General features: G+C 36.4%; 1 long non-coding RNA gene across 1 annotated transcript in view; it reads right to left on the reverse strand.

The window, feature by feature from the left end:
* Positions 1-1,198: 1,198 nt before the first annotated feature.
* Positions 1,199-24,341, reverse strand: part of LOC148219807 (uncharacterized) — an 88,668-nt gene continuing 65,525 nt past the window's right edge. The window contains exon 3 of the long non-coding RNA XR_015799496.1: positions 1,199-1,294. This is a non-coding gene — a long non-coding RNA (uncharacterized LOC148219807). The remainder of the gene's footprint in view (positions 1,295-24,341) is intronic.

A 24,341-nucleotide genomic window follows, 5' to 3' on the forward strand; every position in this document is an offset into this window, starting at 1 on the left:
TGAAAACACACAGCTGAATGGTTTTTAAAACTTGGAGAAAGACATAGTTCCTGAAATATGAATGTATGTTTAATATGTGTTTAAAAACCCCCAACTAAACCACGCCCCAAATATGTTGGTTCCCAAGATGAAAATATTATCTGGAGTAAAATGGACACATTTTTAAACATAGCTCTTGGAGAGAAGTCCAGAAGTAGGGACAGAAATCTTTTAGATCTGATTAAAAGGAAAAATTAAACTGTCTAAGAAAAAAAACCCCTCTTTTAAAGGCAGCTGGTAGGATTACAGTTAGAAAAAACAGGATGAGATATAATTTGCTATTTAAGAGCATAAGAGCACTAACAAATTAACATACTTTATTAAACAATTTTGTTTTGACCAGGTAAACATGAGAAACCTTTCAAAACTGTTTTATAAGGGTAGCATGTGTTTGTAGAAATTGCAATTTTTATTTATTGTGCTTTTCTTTTAGAGACTACTTTATCTTAAAAAAAAAATGCTCCCCTGAAGCTATTGAGTTGGATTAATATAAGCTGCTTTCCCATTCCCTGCACAGATAAGGAACCACTCACTAATTATCAAAGACAACCAGCTTCTCTAGGAGCATTTAAGAAGCTCATCTTTTCACTTTACATTGATTTCTTGAGAACGGTAAGAAATTCTTTCCTATAAAGACTGTGCAAAATAAAATGAAAATGAAAATGCATAGAAGGAATAGAAATCCCACCTTATCAGAAAGACCATGAAATATCAATAACATTCTCAAGAATAAGCAGAAAGAGCAGGAATAAGGTTCCATGTTGCCTTTTATCTTCCTCACTGCTTATCACTCTCTCCTTAGAAGTTTATAATTGGCAATATTTATTTTCTGGAGGAAATGCAGAAATATCTTGACAGATGTGTACTTCTGTGCATAACATTTTCTAAGAGAAATAGAATTTACGAAGGGTCAGGAGAGATACAGATCCCTAATTCCACATGGCTTAGTGTGGTCTAGTTGTGGTCTCTCCACTGAAATAATAGCAGACAATACTAGTGGAGAATATACAATACAGAGAATGTGGTAATTTTAATGCAAGTTTTTTCCAGGTGAACACTTCATTTTCAACCTCATCCAATTGGCATTCAGGGGAATTTTCCTTTTTCAAAGATGTGTCCCAGTGAAAATGAAACTGTCACATGGTTGAAATCAAGCCACTTACCACACCACTTGAAAGAGATGTTCACATCATATCTTCAGGCCCTTGGAGGACCACTCCCCTTCTTATCTTACCTCCTCAGCAGCCTCCAGAATCTACAATGAACCACAGATAGAAGGCTTTATTTCCATGTCCTTTGCCTAGACTTTTCAAAATCCCACCTCTTTTAAAAGGTGTTAAGAATTTCTGTAATGTTGCCATCAGCCATAGTATTAGTGTGAAGATTCAGGGGTCTAAAAAGTATAATCAAACTGCAGCAAGCCTAAGAAGAATTTTTAAAATGCCAATAATCTAATATAAAATTAATTTATATTAAATAACACATGAAATATTATCCTTCCTTCCCCACCCCCACTCCAGTTACTCTAAAGAGGTTGAGCAACATCTTACTGCAAACCAAACTTCAGGAAAGTCTGTTCATCATTTGGAGTATAATTTATGGAGTAAAAATGCTCTTGCTACAATGGTGGTGCTGCTTTCTGCATGAGCCAAAGCTGGGGTAATGCCTCAGTGTCACCAGGCATTTGCCATACGTGGTGGTCCAGCACTGGTGTTGGGGTCGTGTCACTTCTACTAACTTCTTTTTGTGCTTTCCTCGGGAATAAGCAGCTTAGAGCCAACCAGCTAGATCACAGCATTACACCTTCCTCAAACAGGAATGTGAAGTTAATTCTAATTCCAGAACTTTTAATAATTTATAGAATTTAGATGCCTGTGAGGTTGTTGTTTTTAGGTTTTAATTGTTCTTTTGTTAGATTTTTGTATTTTGGGAGGGTTTCTTGATTTTTGTTTTGTTTTTTACTTTTCCCTTCTGCACACAAAGGTAATAAATACACAGAAAATATTATTTTTTCTGCAGTTGAAATGGAATTTATTTTGCATCATGAAACAGAAATGACTATGAGATAGGGCCTTTTTCAGTGTATATATAGGCTGTGATGGATGCCCAAACAAAATGTCAAATGCCTGAATTTCTGAAATGATTGTATTGACTACTTGTAAATAAGAGAACTTCTATATACTGAAATTTTATATGCTGAACATTACAATTCTGAAAATGTCTTGTAGGAAATGGAAAATTCTAGATCATAAGTGAGCTTGAGTGAGCTTGAGGTAGGGAGGGGCATTCTGAGCGGAGTAGAGAAAGGCTTAGATACACACATGCGTTTTTTCTACATGACTTCAATGCTCTTGAAAGCAAGAAAATAATAGCACTGGCTTTGATTGGACATGGTGCAAACAACCACTCTGAAATCCTCCACATGCAACTCGCCTAATGCACCTCGGTGCTGGCTTGTGATATCCCTCATGGTTCTTGTTCTGGATCTTTCTCGAGCAGAGGCTGCCAAATGTGTAGCCTTGTGCCAAATTACACGGTGGTTTTCAGATATGTGCAAATTGTGCCAATGAGTAATTTATTTAAAGAAATGAATCAGATGTTTAGATGTTGTTAGAAATAAAATAGAACCATTTATATGCTGAGTTTATTTCTAAAGTTGGTTTGATATATAAGTCTAAACAATCCAACTCTTGTTAAAGCGCTGGGGTTTGGGTTCTTTTCCAGATTAAAGAATAAGAAAACCACCCTGAACAGGCTCAGCTGAGAAGTTGGTTAGTTAGTATGCATAGTAGCAAGCTCAGGAAATATTTGGAAAGAGCCAAATGTGGAACAACTGATGCAGTGGAACAACCTCTTCCAAACATTTACAGGTTTTCTTCTTGGAGCTTGTTCTGTTCAGTACACAAAACAACAGAGTGATTGGTGTTCCCGTGTAAACCACAGGTTGCTAGATCCCACAGTAGGACATATGTGTGGATGTAAAACAGGAAACTTCCAGTTTTAGGTTCAGCCATTGCCACATAACTTCAAATCATAACAAAAATATTTTTAACATGGTAATCGCATACAATAACTAGTTTCTCGTTTCTGTTGCTCTGGCACTTGCATTGATGAAATAGGAAAGAAGAGGCCTGGTCACCATGGTTTAAATGCTTATCAACCCTTAGGGTAGAATCTTTGAAAGTGCCTAGCCGTGCCCTTTCTTTGCCCTTCTGACATCAACAGGAGCAGAAATAAGCCAATTCAGGTAATGCTATCCTTAATATGTTTTGTAGCAGAACTTAGAGCCCATATTTGTTACTGCTCTTTTCTCCTCTGTACGTGGTAGTCCATTTTAATTCAATTCTCTCCAAACTGGTTAGCCAGGAATATTCAATGGCTCAAGGCATTTTTGTTGCTTCATCACTCTAAAGATTTGATGATTTTAGGAAACGTAGGACAAATGTATTCAATTTCAGAAGCTATCCAAATATCACAGTATCATACTGACTAATACAACAAAAATGCATGAGTTTTGTTAGCATAAGCATTAAAAAAAGGATGATTGATCAGAGCTATCTAGTATACAAAATGGTCAAGAAATCTTGCAAATGCAGTGAGGTATTTGTATGAGGTTGCTAACATATCTTGTTTTCAACCTAGCTGGAAGGATGACAGCAAAAATTGTATTTTTTTTTGTCTTTTCTTTGTGTTTGTCTGATTGCTTCTCTTCTTGCTAAAACTAATACTTAAAATAAAAGAGGCACTTAAATGTTTTGGAAATGTAAAGTTTAAATGCACCTTCATCTGTAAGCCCAGATCTGAGCTTTTTTGATGGAATGATAAATCAAGAAAGAATATAATGGCAAAATTCTTCCCTTTGATCTAAAACTGAAGGCTTGGATTCTGTTCTTGGTTATACCACAGCAAGACTTGGCTGGTATTAATTAGTGAATTTTCACTTGTATCATACACAAGCACTAGACAATTTAGAATCTTGCACAGAGACTTTCTTGTATTTTGAGCCAAACAATTCTTCAGTGATGAACTAGATAAACACGCATCACTATCCTTGATCATAATTTTTTCTGCTTTTGACTATGGCTAGAGTCAGCAAAGAGCACCTGAACTCTAGGGATATTCTGAGTTGAACCTGTAATCTGGGCTGGAACATAATCATGGCTTTGGAAATAAAGGAAAAGTGAAGAAGCATACATCCTGATCCAAGGATCTTGTCTTAGACTCCTCATTGTTCTTTTGCGTTCGGATTTCACTGCTGGATGCTACTGGCTGGGTTTTTTCCAAGCAGATAGTTAAATAGGGACTTCTGTTCCTCTTTATTTGGATATTTAATGGGACTTTTGGATGCACAACTTTGTTAGAAAACATTTTAGGAGAGATTTTTTGCATTTTTCTAGTGAAAAAATATACTTTTCAGTGATTGCAGTGTTTTCTTTTTTGTATGAATTATTAATTGTTAAGGCAGATGCAGTAAGTTTTTAAACATGGAATTATATTGCTCTCATTAACTTTAATTAACATTAAGGGGTAAGAATTTTCCTGGCATAACCCTGCAAGTTTCAGTTGTCATGACAACTACTGTATGTCTGTCTTTTTAATGCAAAGGAAATGCTGATGATGATTATTTCAACTTTTTCAAGACACTTTTAAAATTTTTCTTTTCTGAACTACAGCCATCATAAAATAAATTCAACACTGTCTCAGCTGGTAAAAGAGTAATATGGAGTACTGACATATTTATCTCTTCTAACATGGAAGACTACACAGCAGACAACAGTGACCTACTTACAAGACGTATTATAGGAAATAAAAGCGAAAATGGAAGAAAGTAATATCACAGGCCACTCTTAACTATAAGTTACTCTTTCTGCAAATAATAAAATTTACGACGCTAAAATTTTTCCTCTATGACAACAGAAAGAGATGATTTAGACAATGCTGATGGAATAGCAAAGCAAAATTATTTTTGAAAAGCATTTCAGAATGCTTTTCCTCCTTTTGTCCTTTCTTACTTTGCTGATGAGCTAGTAGATTAAAATGTAAACTAACCAGCAGGTGGTAGTAGAGTTTAAGATTTCTAGAACTGGTATATAAATCTTGCAAGTTATTATTACATAGAGAAAATATTTCAGAGTACAGACCACACAGTCAATGCCTCTGCAAGTTCATGGCAAGGTTCTTCCATCTTTATTGATGATATATGGACATTTAGTTGACATCTTTAAGACATTTTGAAGACTATTAATATGCAGGGTAATAGATGAGACTAATAGGACATGGAGGGTGTTCCTGTGTTTTTTGGTTTTGCGGGATTTTGTTGTTTTGGTTTTTTTCTGGTTTGGTTTGGGTTTTCTGGCAGGAGATGAAGTATCAGCCTAGTACTTCAAACTTCACTAATTTCACTGCCGTTTCCTCTTCGCATGTAAAACATAGAAAGGTTTTGACAGTGTTCACATCAGAGATTGTATTTTTTATTTCCTATTCACTCCAATTCCAGTACATTTCAGCTTTCTCCTTTTATTTTGTTTGGCTTCTTTTATTACAGTCATTAAAGTGAGTTGAAGAAATGCACCCCATGCAACATGTCTTTGCAATTCCTCTTGTTATTTAACATAAATAATTTCAAGCAATATAAGAACTCTGGTTGTTCTAACACACAAACAATTTTTATAACATTGTGAACTTTTCTGTAATAGAATAATTTTGGGTCATGATATGTGCAGTCTCTAGTAAAGCCTGAAAGTTCTCTGAAAAATGCATGAGGTTAAGTGCCTGTTACTTAAAATTTTGTGACGTCAACACTATAGCAAGGTACCTGTTCTTGAGTAAGTGACCCTAAGTAAATAAGAGATTTTGATCCACAGTAGACAATCACTAGGAACACATGGTTGTGTTGAAATTACTGATGCATCTGGTAAACTGATAAGTACAGGGAAAAAGCATATGTCTGTTTTAAGAGGTTACAATTAATGTGGACAAATTATACTTAAGGGCCTTTCAACAACTGCCCACATTCACATAAACTCTAAAAAAGAGGTAAAATATACTAGGCATGAATGATATATCAGGTCTTGTCTTTTGTATTTAAGACATATTCATTGCCCTTTTCTGTAACAGGCAACCCAAAATACCACAAAATAGGAAGGGAAAGCCTGACTGATAGGATATAATTATGACAGAAATGGAAAACAGCTTATACTGCAAAATAGTTCCAGTAACCTATTTTGTACTCTGTACTCCCTCTGATTTTAGAGGGGAGGAAAAAAATAGAGTTAAGCAGTAAGAAAGAAGAAAACCTGTATCTGAGTCACAATTTTGAAACAGAGAATGATTTAATCATAACATGTAATCTACATACAGCCAAGGTAGACTACTGCAATAGGTCAGCAGGCAAAAGGGCCTTGAAACAATTACAAAATCAGAGAATCACAGTTCTGCATTGGAAAGACCCTCAAGAATCATACATGCCACCTCTCAGGCTTGCACAGGACTATCCCCAAGAATCACAGCATGTGCCTCACACTCTTTCAGACTGTGCTGTGATCACTTCCCTGGGGAGCCTGTTCCAGTGCCCAGAATTTCTTCTGGGTAAAAAACATTTTCTAATATGCAACCTAAACCTCCCCTGACACAACTTCAGTCCATTCCCTCAGGTCCTGTCACTGGGTGCCAGAGAGGAGAGCTCAGTGCTTGTCCCTCCTCTTTTCCTCGCAAGGAACTTGTAACTGCAATGAGATCTCCCCTCAGTCTCCTCTTCCCCAGGCTGAACAGACCAAGAGACCTCAGCCACTCCTCATAAGGCTTCCCCTCAAGGCCTTCACCTTTTTCATGGCCCTCCTCTGGATGCTGCCTGATAATGTTTTTTTAATACTGTAGCACCAAAACTGTCCCCATCACTCAAAGTGAGGCTGCCCCAGCTCAGAGCAGAGCAGGCCAATCCTCTCCCTTGCCTGGCTGTGATGCTGTGCCTGATGAACCCCAGCACATGGCTGTACAGTTAGTATCATACCTGTCAGAAAGCTTTGTTCTTACAGCAGCATATTACAATTCCCATCCAGGGATATGTAGCTTCTCTCAGTGCCTTGATATGCTATACCTCCTAAGAAAAGAAACAGAGATCTTGTGTCCTTGGTACTTCAGAGGTAGTTGCAATGTTTAAACCTGATACAGCTGCTAAGAGCTGTTCCTCTTGGCAGTGTTAATCACATTTTTGGGAAATCCAACTTCCTTTCTACCATTTGCTGCTGGTAATTTATGCAAAATGTTTTATTTCTTCAGGTTGTGTTCTTTTCTATTTCTCTTTGGTAAATGCTTTGCAATAAATTGATTTTTGATTCAAGATATTGCCTAATGTATGTTGCTTGAATTTAGTTATGAGTGGTGCTACTAAAGCTTCTTTTACTGTCTTATATCCATTAACTGTAGAAAGAATAGAAAAATGCAGTTGTTTGATAAGAGAAAAACAAAACCTAATAATTAGGGTAGAATTGAGTTTAATATTTTCTTTCACAAACAAGTTTATACGCTGTCCCTAAACTTGCAAATGTAGGCAGTTGCTGAGCAAAGTCATTCATAAATTACCATGTGTTACATGCGATACCTTGTGAAGAATTCAGTGGCAAGTAGACAAGAAAACCTTTGCTGATTTTTCCCCAGTAAGTGGGTGCAATTCACTTGCCTAGAAGTTACAGGGTTGCATCATGCCAGCACACCATGTCTGAGTATTTCATTGGCTTTTCCACACAAGTGCGAAAAGAAACACAATTTTTTTTATTGACTGTATTGTTAAGTTTCTTAATATAGTCCTCAAGTGGGCTTTTTCATGCTTATTACTTGATATGCTTAGTCATTTGATGCTTTCTGGTTTTCAGGTCATAAGTTTCTGGAATGAGAAGTAGACTTTAACATGTAGTCTTTAAGTTCCATTTATTTCACTTAGAATTCTTTCATAATTTTTAGATGTCTTTCATAACAATACTTGCTTCATGAAATTCTCTAACTTGCCAATAGTATCTGATATTACCTATTTAACAAGTAATGTATTATAAAATCAATAAATAATTCTCACATTCACTTTGCAGAAAGAATCATACAAGTGACTAGAAGTCTTCAATACTTGAACATGACGGTTTTTATCTGTTTCAGTTGTGCCTTGTATATACTCATAAATATGTTGCACCGCCAGCTGGTAAGCAATTCTGAGTGCTTGTTTTCATCTTTTGTACTTCAGGTAGCGTTGAGAAAACTTCTTCCCAGAGGACAGACATTTACAACAGCTGTCTTAAATATTTGGCTAATGCACTATATTTCTATACTTCTGTGAAAACACTTAATGCCTCCCTACATTTTTTTACCTATCAGCAGCCCCCACTGTGAGCATTCCTCTCAGCAGTGTGTTCTAGAGTGACTAAGCAGAGTTAGCAAGGCCATAATGACATTCCCTCTTGAGCATAAGACCATCATGTTTTAGGTTTTTTACATTCCTGCATAGCTTCTTCTTCCTGAAAGGCTGAGTGAATTTCTATGCAATAAACATACTAGGTATTGCCAGACCATTTAGTCCATATCATAGCTATCTTACTAATATAAAAGTTAGGATTCACTTGTCATTTTGAATATTGAAAAATACTCTTTCTTTCTTTTTTAACAAATGTTCATGTATGTAAGAGATTATTATCCTCCTGGGTAAATGGGATATCGAGATGCTAAGATTCAAGGAAGATAAAATGACCATGTTTATTGTATTGGTCCATAGGAAAGGAATCCAAGGGCATACAATTACTTGAAAAAATTGCAGTGTTTGTCCAACTAACCTGACTTCTCACCAGGCACTGATTATCCCAAGAAAAACAAGCTGTGAATAATCAAGTGCCTTGTTTCTGTGATGTAGCACCTGGACTTGTTTAAGGCAAGGATGTCATGTTTACAGACAGCCTAAGGAAGCTTATCAGATTCTGCAGGTGGTGCAGTCAGTCTGTGCATGTAATTTGGTTTTTATAGGATTGATTTGTAGATGAATCAGCCATAAAAATTATTTCATAGATACATGAGGGCAATACAAATTACTGAGTAAAACTGAAGCAGTTGAAACACTTTTAAAATGAATCTCACAAGTTGCTTATTTATTTTCCAGAGTATAAAACTGAGAATTCTGGAAAAGGATCAATCTCCTCTCCAGCAACCACCCACGCTGTCCCTCAAGCTCTGTGTTATCATGACCTGTTACTTCACTTCCTTTTGCTGGTATCACCATCTAAATATGATTTACATGTGTAATTGGCCAAACCTTTTTCAGTAATTTAACTCTGTCATTCTGGATAACTTCTCCACTTTCTTGGTTAGATTAGTTGCAGTGACTGTAACATGAAGTTCAAATCAGCAGTAATCAGTTAGTAAGCTTGCCCTGTTTTTCCATACATCTGCTGCTGCTTACTGTTGACATTTGGACATGCACACACTTTTCTCTATTGAAGAATGTAACTGATGATTCCAAAGCAATGGATAATATTGATAAACAAAATTCTACACACTAGAAACAAGAATTGAGGAATACATACTATATTTTGGCCTAGCAATTCTTTGGTACTCCCTGATTTTTATTATTTGGTTTTTATGTTGTTTGGTTTTTTTTCCTCTCAGAGCTTAAGTCTAGTACTTATCTAGTACTTAAATCTAGTCTGTGTACTTGTTGCAAAACAATGGTATGGGAGGATTACTGGGCCAAGATTTTCATAAGAATGAAAATTAGGATAGATTATTTTAAAATATCAGTGTATGTAGATGACAAACTATTTCAGTATATATTATTTTTTAAATGCTTTTTATTTAGTTAGTTTGTCTATGAAAATGCTGCAGGCATGTTCACAAGTGTGAATTATTATTTTATTTTGTGTAGGGGCTTTAATTTAGTTCTACATTACTGTTTCCAGTATATTTTTGTTTCCAACAATAAATCAATTACTGCAGCATATGATCTTCCCCAGCGTGGTTAAGCTTCAAGTCAGACTAGAACAGGAAACCACTCTTAATCTTACTTGATAGTAATGATCTATTCAGCAGAAAGGTCAAATGCCTACCAGATCTATCATAGTTTCCCCCCCTTCCAATGAAACCTTCCTAATAACTCAATTAATGGACCTTGCAGATTGTCAAAACCTCCTAAAGTCTTGATTTTACTCCTGTTCAGCAGATCCCATGGAACGGAAAAATTTCTGTTCCTCCCTAGGTGATCTTGTCCATTACATTATTTTCCACCTGCCTTGGCTGATATTTAAGTATACATACACAAATAAACACACATTACATATCCTATCACATATGTATGTGCACATATACAAATATGGGTATCCGCATAGACACAAATATATATGCAAATGAATATATCTCTATCTAAATATATACGAAATTCTTCTACCTGTAAGAAGTTATGAGTTTACAAGAGTGATAGACTCATATAACTAAGTAGTACCCTTCAGACCTTGACTTGAAATTTATAACTTTATTTTCAGATACTATCCTATAGAGTGCTTATTCTCTCTTTCATTTTGGTTTATATATAAGAAACATATATGGGATTTTCCCCAATTTTTCCCCTCTCAAAATCTGAGTAATGGTGGAGTAAAGTTTTGAAAACCATATGTGGAACTGTGGTCAAGGGAGCTTGACAGTGTGCTAGTAATAACAACTGGCATTTTGGCATTACTCAGTACTGTTTTCTTCTGGCTCATGCTTCTGTAGTTGTGTGTAATGTCATGTTCAACTTTATCAAAAGCTTTTCTAGACAAACCTGATACATGCAATTACTGCTTTCCTTTGCTCAGGACGCTACTAGGCTGTTTGAGGAATAAAAGAGATTGCTTTGGCATGATTTGGTTTTTGATGGAGTTTGCAATTAGGCTTGTTCTCATCTTGTTTTATTTGAGGGGTTGGCATTCCTTTACTTGCTTCTTGTTTACTCACTCTTTCCTTTGGCCTCATGGATGTTAAATCAGGGCTTGTACATATCTCTGCAGCCTCTAATTCACCCAATACAGCAAGAGGACACCTCAACAACTCATTAAGGCTACTCCCTAATTCAGTGAGGCCACAGTCAGCTGCTGTGGTATCCTGACAGTTTTCTAGTATCTCTAAGGAGGAGGACTCCAAAACATCCCCAGGAAACCTATTCCCTTTGCAATTTCTAAGCCTATTGTGGAAAGTATTTACTTGGCAAAAATAAAGTGAATGAGAATGATCTCATTCTTCACCTGGCAAACAAAAGCTGTAGGAGATACCACCTCTACCTGTCTCCTTTTTAGTCCTCTTTTTTCCTTTCCAGATTTAGTTTGAAATTGGAGTTTTGACAGATGTGAAAAGTTGCGTTAAAATAAGGAATCTGTGTTAACTTTAGGTCATAATTCTAGCTGGAAGAAAACATTAGGATCATATTTAGAATTCCCAAATTGGTGCTACTGCTGCTGCCAGCACCTCCATGGTTTAATCTATCTGCTGCCAAGCACTTCATCTGTGGTTAGTGGAGTACATGGAGGGCAACACCTTTTTCTCCTTTATATGTAGAAAATAAGGTTTATCGTATGTCCTTAGGAATGGTGTTATGACCATCAAGCCGTAGAATGCTTCTAAATAGGCTGTTTTGTCTCTAATTCTATTTTCATTAGATCATGTTGGATATCCAGTCATGAATGAATACCCTGAAGAATAACTACTCTGAAGTTGTTACTCAGCTATTGTTTATATTGAATATCTGATAAAATATTTGGTATCATCAAACTAGCTGCAAGAGTGTTATAATCCACTGTAATGCAAAAATGAAATTCCCTGTGAGGAAAGGCATACCAAGTTTCTCTTTCTCCTGTGTCTGCTGGAGAGGTCAGATTAGTAGTTAGGGCTCCTGACTCCAGTTAAAATCTTCAGCTGAAGATCAAATGTTTTGTGCTGTGAGAAGGAAGAACTGGACTTAGTAAAGATCGCAGGATGTTAGTAGAAAATAAAAACAACTTGCCTTCTGAAGTTTATTGCTGTGGGATTTAAAGGTTATTCCTTTATAAATAACATGAAAAAAGTAATTTTAGAATTAAATTTAAAAAGAAAGTACTATAAAAACTGATCGCCCTGAAAATAATATATGAATTGCCCTAATATTTTTGCTCATTGAAATCTACTTAGGCAGTTTAAGTGTACGAAATATGCAACATACATACAAGCAGAGCATAATTTAGGATTCTGTCATCTGTGCCTAAATGTCTAGACCAAGCATCCTGTTCAGTTCAGCAGCAGGCCAGCTATTACAGTATACCAACTACTCTATAACCACTTGGAGCTTGGATAGTTTTCAAAAGTATGAATGGTATTTGCTTTTCTGGTGTGAAAAATGACCCATTAGCTCTTCACCTACTTTATGTAGACAACAAACAAGACCATTTTGGCTATAAACTTGAAGACCTTTGGTTACTTCAGTAAGCTGATTTATTTCATCATAAAAGCATAACTCTTGGCATCTTTTTTTCTGTTGAAGGTATATTTGCCTGAGTAGAGTACATGATTAAAAATTGGTATTATTAACATTTGTCCCTGGTTCTTGAAATTATTTGTTGCGTTATTCCAGGTAAATCACTTCCTTGTATTTCAAAACGCATGCCACAGCTTTTAACTACTTTTCAAAATCAGCGGGCTAGTTTTGAAGACTGACACCCTGTTAAACCACTTAAAAGAGTTGAACACGCCTCTGTGGAAAAGCACATTTAAAAACAAACAAGCCCTGGGAAAATTCTCTTGGTTTCTGGTCTTTGAAAAGGCGATTGGCCGGTGGAGCCCCGCATGGCTGGGCCGGGCCTGGCTGGGCCTGGCTGGGCCGGGCCGGGCTTTACTGCGGCGCACGGCTGGGGCCTGCGCGGCCAGGTTGGCGTGGCCGAGCAGCGCGGCGCAGCCCAGGCTATCTCGGCACGGCTGTCAGAATGAACTTGGTTTACGCTGGGACCAGCGCCGGGAGTGGCCCCGTGCTGGCGCTGGGGGCGGCCCTGAGGCCAAGAGTGGCCGGGACCAGGAGTGGCCGCCAGCCCGGCCCGTGACTGCACAGCCAGAACCGGCACAAGCAGGACAGCGGCGCAGGCCGTGGCTGCCTTGGCTTGGCTCGCAATGAACTTTGTTTGTGTAGCCGCTTTTAGCCAGTAATGCTGTGGACAGAAGAACAAAAACAGCAGCAGCAGCTTTGCTTGTTTCTGATGCTCCACATGAAGAAAAGCAGCGAGTGGAGCCAGCGGCCGGCACGGCTCACACGGTGCCGGTGGAGATCACCTGAGTAGCAGAGAGAGGCATGGTGAGCGATTTCCCCAGCGCAGAGCCTGGATGAGATCAACCTCTCAGCACTGCAGAACTATAAAAACTGTTTCAGTTGATAAACCTTGAGAACGAACTAACCTACAAACACCAATTCTCTCCTGGATCAGGAAAAGAAAAGGGTGAAGACACATAGAGAAAACAACATGCGACACTGAGATCAGTGAAGAAGGAGTTAAATTTTAGATGGGAGTGGATTGAGGAGATGCTTTAGTCTCGGGCTGAAATTCTTTAGTGAGACTATGGTGAAGATATATTTGATGTTTCAGACTTTGTTTTTTTCCCTGTAATTCATGGAATACATTGGTGGGATGCAGCGTTGACAGCTGTGAGCAGAGGCACCAGTGTTGGAATAAGCAGATGTTGCAGTAGCTGTAATCCAGTGAGAAGCTTGAACAGAGAGAGATGAGAGATATGAAAAATTTTGCCCCAGGGATGGAAGAAGAAAAACCTCTGTTCCCAGAGATAAAAGAAGAGAACTTTTGTTTCTGTACTAGAACAGCTCATCCTTAAAATTGCACCCCAATAAGTTGACATGGACCATGAAAGGAGCAGTGGGAAAGCTGAAAGGCATGGGAGGGACTTTACACCGCAAACAGATTTTCCTTTCCTGGGTGGCTGATTCACTGTGACATTGAAGCCATGAGAGAATTGTTTATTGTGAAGAAGTCTCCATGGCACGGCAAGAGAGACTCCTCTCCCTAAGAGATCTGAAGAAAGACTATTTTAGGGGTGGTAAACTGACTGGAAGTCCCAGGTTTTGTCTCTACGTTGTCAGTAGGAACGGAAATAGGGTGTGGAGGGCGGAGAAGTGTTGTGACAGTTTATTCTGATTTTCTTACCATTTTTCTCTTAATTCTGTTAATAAAGTTAACCTTTTATACCCTTGGAATTTTTGAGCCTGTTTTGCCCTCCTCCTCCTCATCCATATCTCACAGCAAGAAATGAGTCAATTTCTAGTGGGTGCACTGGCATTTGGCCATCACTAAACCCACTACATAAATTGGTGCATTGGCTGGGAAATTCAGATTGGCGACCTGAAACTGCTATGCTGACACAGAACAGAAATGAGAGCTTCATATCAGTACAGAGGTGAGGCACTTTTGATCTTAAACTCCCTGCAGAGACCCAGCATCCTTCAGTCTTCTGCTTTTCAGATGAGATCAACACATCAGAAGTTCCTGTGACTCTCTGTCTTCCCCCCTGATATGTGCAGAAAGCACAGCTGGTCAAATTTGACGTGTTGACAAAACCCAGAAACTAGCATTCAGAATTATTTTCACTTTTTTCTATTGCTATAAATTTTGCCTTTAGCCAGGAAGAAGGCCTGGCAGAACTGAAGAACCAGAAGTAGATGATTAATCAGAGTGGTCCCTCCAGAAAGTCTTGGCAAAACACAATTATGTTATAGGGAATGATCAACTTATGTGATTAATTTTAAAACTTCAAAATTGGCCTATGCAGGAGATGTTACCACAATTTCTGGATCTGGTAAGAGATTAAGTTGTTTATGTAGGGAAAGCTAAATAAATATTAGGAAAACTGGAAGAAGGGGTCCAAAGACATAATTTCTGATATTTTCTTTATAGAAGATAGTCAACATAACTCTAAAGTGGTCAGGATTTCTATGAAAAAGCCCTGTGTTGAGAAAAAAAAAATTAGCCTGCAATCTATGTAACTTGGTTCTTTTTCTGCCTTACCTGTAAGTTTCAGAAGAGATTTAAAAGATTCAGCTTTCAGTAACAAAATCATTACCATATAACTAGCCTACAATATTAACTGAAATGCCAAACCAATTAATTTCCTTTAAAATAATGAATTAGTGGTATTTGAGAGGTAAAAATATTGTAATATCAGTTTTTTTATTAACAAATTATTTGTTAACTAAGATATCAGAAGTGCTTAATTTGTATTGCACTACCCTATTACATCCATGTGACAGCTAAAGGTACTTTCATGATAAATACAACAGAGTATTTAATTTTCTAATTAATCACAAGTGGATTATTTAATCTGTTTTGCTGTAGTTAAATATGGATATATAAGAGCTTTTCTGTTCTAATAATGGCATCCCATACCAAAGCAAAAGTCACTCAAGCTGTTGTGTCATTTCAGTGACCGTAGTAACTCTCTACTTCCTATATTGTCAAAGTAGCTGTGAATTTAGGATTAAAGTAAATCTCAGTGCAAAAGGGACAGCCTTCAGTGATTTAAAAGGAATTATTTCTCTATACCTTTGGCCAGTTTCTAGTACACTTTGCGCATTATGAAATGCGTGTTAAATCCCTGCAACACCTCTGTTGCTTCTTTCCTTGTTTTCGCTGAAAGCTCTTTGGCCTGGTATGTGGAATTATGACACTTTAAAGTATTTAGCTATTTAACATGCTTTATTGAATAGCTTTGACAGATTAGAAAGCTCAATCCATTGGATAGATATGAAAAAATTATTGCACTGCATTCTTCATTGGTACATAGTCTCTGTGATGTTCCTGCCTCCTATCAGAATATCTGAATTTGTGTACTGAAACTGAGTTTTGCAATGCCTTTACAATAGATACAAAAACAACTGCCTAATAATTATAGGAGAATTCAGATGAATGGATAGTGATATTTCTGAAACGGTAGTCTCTCTGACAGTTATATTTCCATTTTATTTCGTGTATTTGATTCTTTATCTGTAGGTATTTTAAAAGAATTAAGACACTAGATAGTCTTCTAGGCTTGAAGAATTTCAGAGTTCTAGAGTCTAGTTTCTAAAATTCCTTGAATATAAAAATATATAGGAATGATCTTCATTCATTACTTTGTGCCATAAAAATATAAAAGCAAAATAAAATACTACCTAAAAGTCTTTATTTTGGAAGATAATCAAAGAACTCTTTCACAAGTATTAGTTTCAGCCTAAGGAACATAAGTGTTAGTTTTAAAAAAAAAAGGCTTTGGCCTAAGAGTTACACTTGCAAGACGTCTTTCTGAGAAAGTGGACTTCTTGTGGAGTCACAGAGAGACTTACATTAGAGGGAAGCTGCATCAGGCTCAGTCTTGTTCATGAACTCACTGTGTTGGACCTATGCAGAATCTCATTGATATACTATGAGAGCTCAGGGAGGCACAAAGCCAACTATGCAGCAAAGATTTATTTGCAAGGATCAGAGTCTTAGATGGAGAACGTGTGAATTTTGTTGCATGGCTCATTAATTTTTCACAGCTTTGGGGGAAACACAATGAATAACAAAACTATTAGTTTCACAGCTCATAGATCACAGCTCCCAGAAAAGGAGAGAGCCAGCAGGCCGGGGTACTGCAATAACCCACCAAGGCTCCCACCGTCAGGAGCACAGACTTCCTATATGTGGTGGGCAGGCATCTGGCTGCACTGGCCGGCAGACATCAATTATTTCAGAAGTTTACTTTGCTACAATACAAGGGTGTAGGATTTTACAGAATAATTTCCAGGAATTCTAATTGTTTCTTTTGCCTGTATTTATCAATATTGGGATGTACCTTTAGACTGTTGAGCATATATCCACAAATTTAAGTGGATCTGAGACTTTAACAAGATACGACCTTGAGAGCAGATGATCTTTTCCTCTGACGATATAATTTTTGAATTGGCCAAAGCAGCATTGATTTTGTACTTTTCAATTATTGGCCTAATTTAAAATGCTTCATGGTTTGGTTGTTTCTCATGACGGTGTCAAAATAAGGGCAGAAGTCACCAGGTTCATGAAAATAAAATACTCTTTTCTTCTATGCCCAGGAAAATTGTTATTTCCTACCAACGGGCTCCCTCAGGAAAGAACAGAGGAAAAGAGGAAAGAACAGCTAATCTCATTTTTCCTAGCAGTAGCACACCTGGAAAGCTCTGACCTACACTGCAACCCCTGCTAATCAGAGCAAGACTTTTAGGACCATAGCAGAGAGAGATATGGATAACATAGTTGTTCAGAAAGGAGATTAAATAAATGGGATTATCTTTAATAAGATCACTCAGTAGGGCAGAAAACTGTAAATGACAAACTGCTATGACAAAGCAAACAAACTCCAAATTAACAATAGGTTGATATGACACAGGGCTAAGACGAGTGGAAATTAAGATCATAATTGGGCTATTTGCTTTTCTGGAGCTTAGTTTAATGAAGGCAATTTAATAAACTTTGTCTTTGACTTTTTAAATATTAGACATAATATGAAGAAGTGGATTTATTTAAGCTTAGAGAATTTTTATTAAATATGGCTACTATGCAAGACTTAGTAAAATGTGCATTCTTGCTGGCTTGCCCAAACCTAGAACTGGTGTAAAACATGAATTTTTTTTCATTGTACCATGGTAATTTTTTCTTATGCTAAGCAAAATTGAAAAATTAAACTTTCAGACTGCTAATCCCAGAAACAGTGTCAGCTTTCAGTTCATTAAAGGAGCATACATTTCTTAATTGACTTCCTATTTAAATAAAAGAGTGTAAATATTTTCATTCAGCCTGTTTAACTGCCTTTCTTCTTTTACGGAGATTTAATGGAAGATTATTGCTCAGTTCTGCAGGTACCTGGGAGATGATGCCTCCCAGATAAAGCCCATGATAACGCTGGATAGAAAGGAAGGGTGCACTGCAAAGCAGAAGAGGAAATCTTCAATGGATCTAAGGCTCAGAAATAAGTATAGTTGCTTGTATTACTTATAGGGAAAGGTGTAGCTAACAAGATGTTGAACTGATGAATTCAACAAACAAAAAGATTCTGATGGACAATATAGACAAAGAATAGTGTTAAGCCTAAACTATATTCTGATTTTAAGCCTAAGCTTTTCAAAAAAGGACTGATTAAAACTGTAAACAGTGTAAAACATTGACCAGTTACACATTAAATTATCTCTTGCTGAATAGCTATGTTACATTTGATGCCATTACTTTTGACAAGCAGGAGAAACTCTTGAGTGTGAATTAGGTTCACTGACAGAAAGCATTCAGAAATTGCTGTCCCTAAACCAGTAGTTTTAACATGTCCAACATCTGTATTACATTATGTTTAATTCATACAGAATAATTCCAGTCATTTACAGTAAGAATTGAAAGCAATTTAAAACATATGTCACATAAATTGTCTGCCATAATCTATGTAGGTTCTTTGCTACAGCACAGATGCTAATGTTCAGAATGCTAAAGCATGGTTTTAAGAATATTTTTGTATTTAATGAAAATTATAGAAAGTTTGTGTCAGTTCTTTACTTCTGTGCATCACATAGAACTGGCTTGTCTTGGGATAAACTACCGTAATGGCACATCTCTAGATGAGCTGGACAAATAAACTCAGCTCACCCTATGAGAACCTATGGGAAACAACATTTATTTATTGATGAATCCATCCTTTCATGAGTGTGTCATGCATCCCAATAGTAATGAGAAATTATCTGTAGTTATGTGTATATTATGTATATATCTATATATCTCTCTATATATATATACACACGTATGACGTATATATATATACACATCCTATGACATATGTAATTCAACAGAATGTGTCATAAAACATGATGAATTTGTATGATTGCATCTTCAAATATTCACCTTGTGTCCTTGCTAGTATGACATATATGTCATATTGTATATGACATGCTGTCTTTAGCTGTTATAATTTTTAATCTATAAAGCTCATTAAAAATTCTTCTTTAACTGTGAGAAGTAGGGTTTTTCCCATATTTGTGGTACAAGCTAGTATCACTCTGACTTTGATTCTTTCTTTTTCTAGGAAAAGGAAATCTCATTCATGACATTGGACGTAAGCTAATTGAAAAAGTTATAGGAAAAGGCATGAAGCATGGGATACAATGATAGTTACACACTTTCTGTGTACTATCTGAGTTGTTTTAATGCTCTTCTTGAGTGGGCAATGGAAAACCTGATCTCAGCACTCTAGTCTAGGAGAACAAAACACAATTAAGTTCTTTGTCCTGGAGTGTAGGAAAAAGTGCCAAATTATTAAAAAGAGCAATTTAGTTTCTTAGGACTTCAGGGAGCATGTGCATATATGTACATATATACAGGTATGTGTGCATGCTTTTATACATATATATGTGTATTTTTATACATATATATGTAAATAAATACAGAGGTAGTTACAGACTGAAGCAGAGGACCACCTGTTTCTGAGGTGTTTTGACTTTTAGTTGCATCACATAGAGATTCTCCAACTACATCTGAATAACAACCATGGGACTTAATTTTGTTTCCACAGTGATCCCATTTGCAATTGTTTTAGAGGTACAAGAGAACAAATGTTATAAACCTCATCCTGTTTTAATAAGAAAGTCTACTTCCTTTCCTAAGCTTCAATAGGACATCTACTCTGATATCTCCAAATCTTCTCTTTCAATGTTTATTCTTGCCTGCTTTTCATGAAGTGGTTTTAAATGTGAGGTAAACAAAATAGTGGCATAGAAATGATAATTTTTATACCTTCTGTTTACTTTCAACATAGCTTAATATTCCAGTGTGTTAGAAAATCTTAGTAAAGCAAAAGTAAACTTTGGGAAATAGCATTTTCTTAAGAAATGTCACAAGGAGTAGTGTATACATGGAGCAATCCTTGTCCCTCTGATTGAACCTCATGGGTAAAATTCTGGCACCACTTGAATCAGTTGAGGTTTGCCTGTTCTATCCACTGAGACAAGATACCCTCTTCTGCTTTTCACCATCTAGTAAAAAGAAAATAACGGAAATGTTACCTCCATGAATTTTGCAATGTCAGTGTCAGAAATGACAGATTTTTTTCTGTCACTTTTAATTGCAGCTAAGATACTTAGATGCTACTGACAATTAATAAGTTAATTGGTAACTAAATTTCTAAGTAGTCATGTTCCTAAAACAAACACAACCAAACATTTCATTAATGTAGAAAGAGGATAGGAGTCACAGACATTTCATGTGAAAAAGCCATATACAAATTAATGATTATCCGCCTGACCTTCCAGAAACATCTTTCCAACATCTATGAGAAACCTACCAGGAAACAGGAATCTAAGTCAGTACTCCCTAAGGTAGTTAAGCATTGGTTGCTAAAGTAAAGAACTCTTTGTTGCCTGAACATTTCCTTTGATTTAACTTGGAAAGGTTGCTGGAAAATTGTTTGAGTTGGCCTTTTACTGTCCAGTGATTTCTGTGTAATCCACATCTAAGTAAATATGTAATCACAACAGCACAGAATTATGTTAAAATATGACTCTAGAATAGTAAAGTATTTGGAGACGTTGCTTTTTTACAGTTGAGAATTATTTCAGGGGGTAAAGAAGAGAAGGCAATCCATTCTGGTTCTCAGAACCCTACAAAATATTGTCTAGATAAAATCTGATTCTCATAAAATGAGTACAAATTGAAGAACATTGCACTGAATGATATGTGAGAGAAACAACTATGAGCAGTACAGTAAAAGAGAATTTCAAAGGAAATGCACATTGGAATTCCTATAATTTGTGGAGTACATCTGTACTAATGAATGCAGAAAATTGTATTGTCCATGAAATTCTGACATTTCACACTTATTTTACTAAGAATCAAATCAGCATATTATGAAGTAACCTACAAAATCACATTCCATTAAGTCAAAACACATTTCAACTTTGGTGATGATTCATTACCTTCCACATAGAATAAAACTTTGCACCAACCTTGATGGTTTTCCTTTACTGCTAGCCAGATTATATATTAAGTTCTAGATAAATAATTTTTATAAGATTGCTTTTGGCAACACTTACAGCGTGAGTGATATGCAGTATGACACCAGATTAAATAACACGTTATAAAAGACACCTAGATGGCCTCTCCTCTCCTCTCCTCTCCTCTCCTCTCCTCTCCTCTCCTCTCCTCTCCTCTCCTCTCCTCTCCTCTCCTCTCCTCTCCTCTCCTCTCCTCTCCTCTCCTCTCCTCTCCTCTCCTCTCCTCTCCTCTCCTCTCCTCTCCTCTCCTCTCCTCTCCTCTCCTCTCCTCTCCTCTCCTCTCCTCTCCTCTCCTCTCCTCTCCTCTCCTCTCCTCTCCTCTCCTCTCCTCTCCTCTCCTCTCCTCTCCTCTCCTCTCCTCTCCTCTCCTCTCCTCTCCTCTCCTCTCCTCTCCTCTCCTCTCCTCTCCTCTCCTCCCTCTTTCTTTTATTTCTTTTCCTTTATATCAAATCTTGCAATGAATTTCTGAGGAACAAGAAAGCTGATAATGAATGTACAGAGATTTGAATAGTCAGCCAGTTCCAAGAAAAGCATTGGAACAAGTAAACATTATACTGCAGTGTTATCTGAATTGTCCTTTCCAATTTCTAAGAACAGATTTTACTCTAGTGTACTATGGAGACTATGTAAGTCTATATGAATTTGTTCTTTGAACATATGTTTTCAGAAATATAGTGTTATATCACAGATATATACACACTTATTCAACAGATCAGGGATTACATAATGGTCAGGCCATTTTATATTTCCATTTAATGTATTTTTAAAGAAAATTATTTCCAGTCTTCAGTTTTCATCTTTATTTTCCAGTGAAAAAGATGTTATGGTTTGAACAGTTGAACAATGTTAGTAATTTATGGAAGAATAATACACAAGTATAAAAAGTCAGAATAACAGAGAATATGATCAGAATTGAATTCTGAGACTTCACATAACATTTCTATCTTTATTTTGGAATACTAATGAAATTTCTTATCTATACATTTTACTTCACAAAGACAAAAGTATTTCTTAATCCACTCTATTTACTGCTGTGAGAGGTTTCTTTTGCTATTGACTCCCATGAACTTGAGTTGAGATCAAGATGAACAGTATTTCAAAGCATTTGTTAATTTTAAAAAGTATCTGATTTTTTTGTTTATTCATCTTTTTAAATGGCTAATAGACAATTTCTTTAGACAATATATAGAGGTTTGAGTGCGTCTGATTTTTGCAATTTTCAGCTTGCAATATTCAGATAAGGTTTTCTGCACTCTTTGTCAAGAAATGTGTGACTGACACTGATACAGCAGCCCACACATATCTGTAGTTAACTGAGAAGGTGGCAGCCTGTTGAGACAGAAGATTTCTTATAAAGAAACTATGTAAAAGTCTTAATCCTTCTTCCTGTAGAGGTCGGTTGGAGTTTTGCATTTGATTTTGTAGAAACCAAATTGGTCCCCAGTTGAATAGAAAACAATCACTCACTGTATAGTGAGAATTTATACCCTGCAAAAAAGTATACATTATTAAAAGGGACTGACATAGGGGTCACTGAGCAATTTTAGTAGCCTACAGATCATTACATTTATTACTCATTTTTTTTCCTTTTATGCAAGAAAAACTCACAGTGACTTCAGTAAGAGTTTTTCTTACTTAAGGAGTACAGAACTGAGTACTTAGTTGAGAAGGAAAGCAACATTAATGACTTCCATATGTCATTGCATAAACCTCATTCATATGTTTTTGATTTAAAATATTATAAAACAGAAAACAAAAATATTCTGTATAACTTTTGGTGAGAAGAAGAAATGGTCTAAAGACCACGGATGAGACCAACTGGATTTTAGTTAGATGTGCAGTAAGTGTTTGAACCCTGGAAATAATTTCTACAAAATAGTCTCTTGTTCTCTTTGTTCAGCCTATCTGTCTTACATACTGTTTCCATTCTCTTGTCTTCGCCTTAATTATTTCCAAAACCCCTGTGGGGATATTATTTCAGCACTTCTTGACCTCATGTGGTGAAGTTGTCAATGTTGAATTAAGCATTTTTTTAATATAGCCATATCAATCCCATACACAGATCTTCCCTACAACACCCTTGATCATGTAGTGAGGTGAAAATATATAGGAAAATGCTGTAACTGAACTGCAGTGAGAATGTGGGAGCTTACAAACAAATTTAAACTTGTTAAATAAATTATGACTCAACATATGAGTACTGTTCAGCTCCTATTTTTATGCAGAAATCCATAAGACAAAGCCCCCTGTCCAAAGATAAGGAATTGCAAATACAGCAAGACTGAAATTCAAAACAGAGGTAAAACCTGTTGCTACTGAATCTGTAAATAATATTAGCAGCATCCTTAGGTACTGAAAATAGTAAACTTTTTTTTTCTATTTTTTAAAAGAAAACCTGTACTCGATTAGAATATAATCTACTCCTGTAAGGACAGTTGTCTAAAATGGACTTCTACTTTGATCTTGGTATATATAATTTAAAATTCTGTGAACTCTCTAGCTCAAATTTCTCTCCATGGCCATTATTTGGGTTCCTCTGCCAGACAGCTGCAGCCAGACAGCATGAAAACAGCTGCAATTTTTGTATTTACTGTATTCAAAATTTAGCTTGTAATTTACCTGGATGTGAACCATGTAAAATAGTGTAAGCCTTAGATCATAAACCAAGCAGTTAATCTTTTTCTTCACATTTATTTAATGAACTGTGCTGTGTTATTCTGTTACTGATGAAGTGAAGAAGAAAGCATGAATATGGTAGTCTTGTAATGAGCTGTGTTCATACCAGACTAGCAGCTTTCATGCAAACATGCTGTGGCTGGAGACTTAGGTCAGTAGGTCAGGAATTACTCTTTTAGAGAAAAAAGCCTGACACTGACTGACAAGGCTGTAAAATTTAGTAGCACGTGTTGAAGCACACATGTATAAAACCAGAAAATAATGCAAGCTGAAATGAAATAAAAGGATCAAGGCACTGGAAACATCTCCACTCCTCTTCCTTTTTATTGCTTCATTTTTAAAAGCATTGAGGAAGATGAGTCAGTAGGATGACAGGAGTAAGCAATCATAATTTCATAATTTTATACTTATATTAGAAGTCGATAGAAAACACATAAATATAAAAATATAATTAATATGTAACATATAATATGTAATATATGAATACATATTTAGATAATTGAAAATAGAAAAAAACCCTCTCAAAACATATAACCCAGTAAGAAGAATTTCTCATTGAGAAGTTATTGTCTTAATGTTG

This window comes from Sturnus vulgaris, chromosome Z (assembly GCF_052056855.1).
Source record: "Sturnus vulgaris isolate bStuVul1 chromosome Z, bStuVul1.hap1, whole genome shotgun sequence".
NCBI classification, from domain to species: Eukaryota; Metazoa; Chordata; class Aves; order Passeriformes; family Sturnidae; genus Sturnus; species Sturnus vulgaris.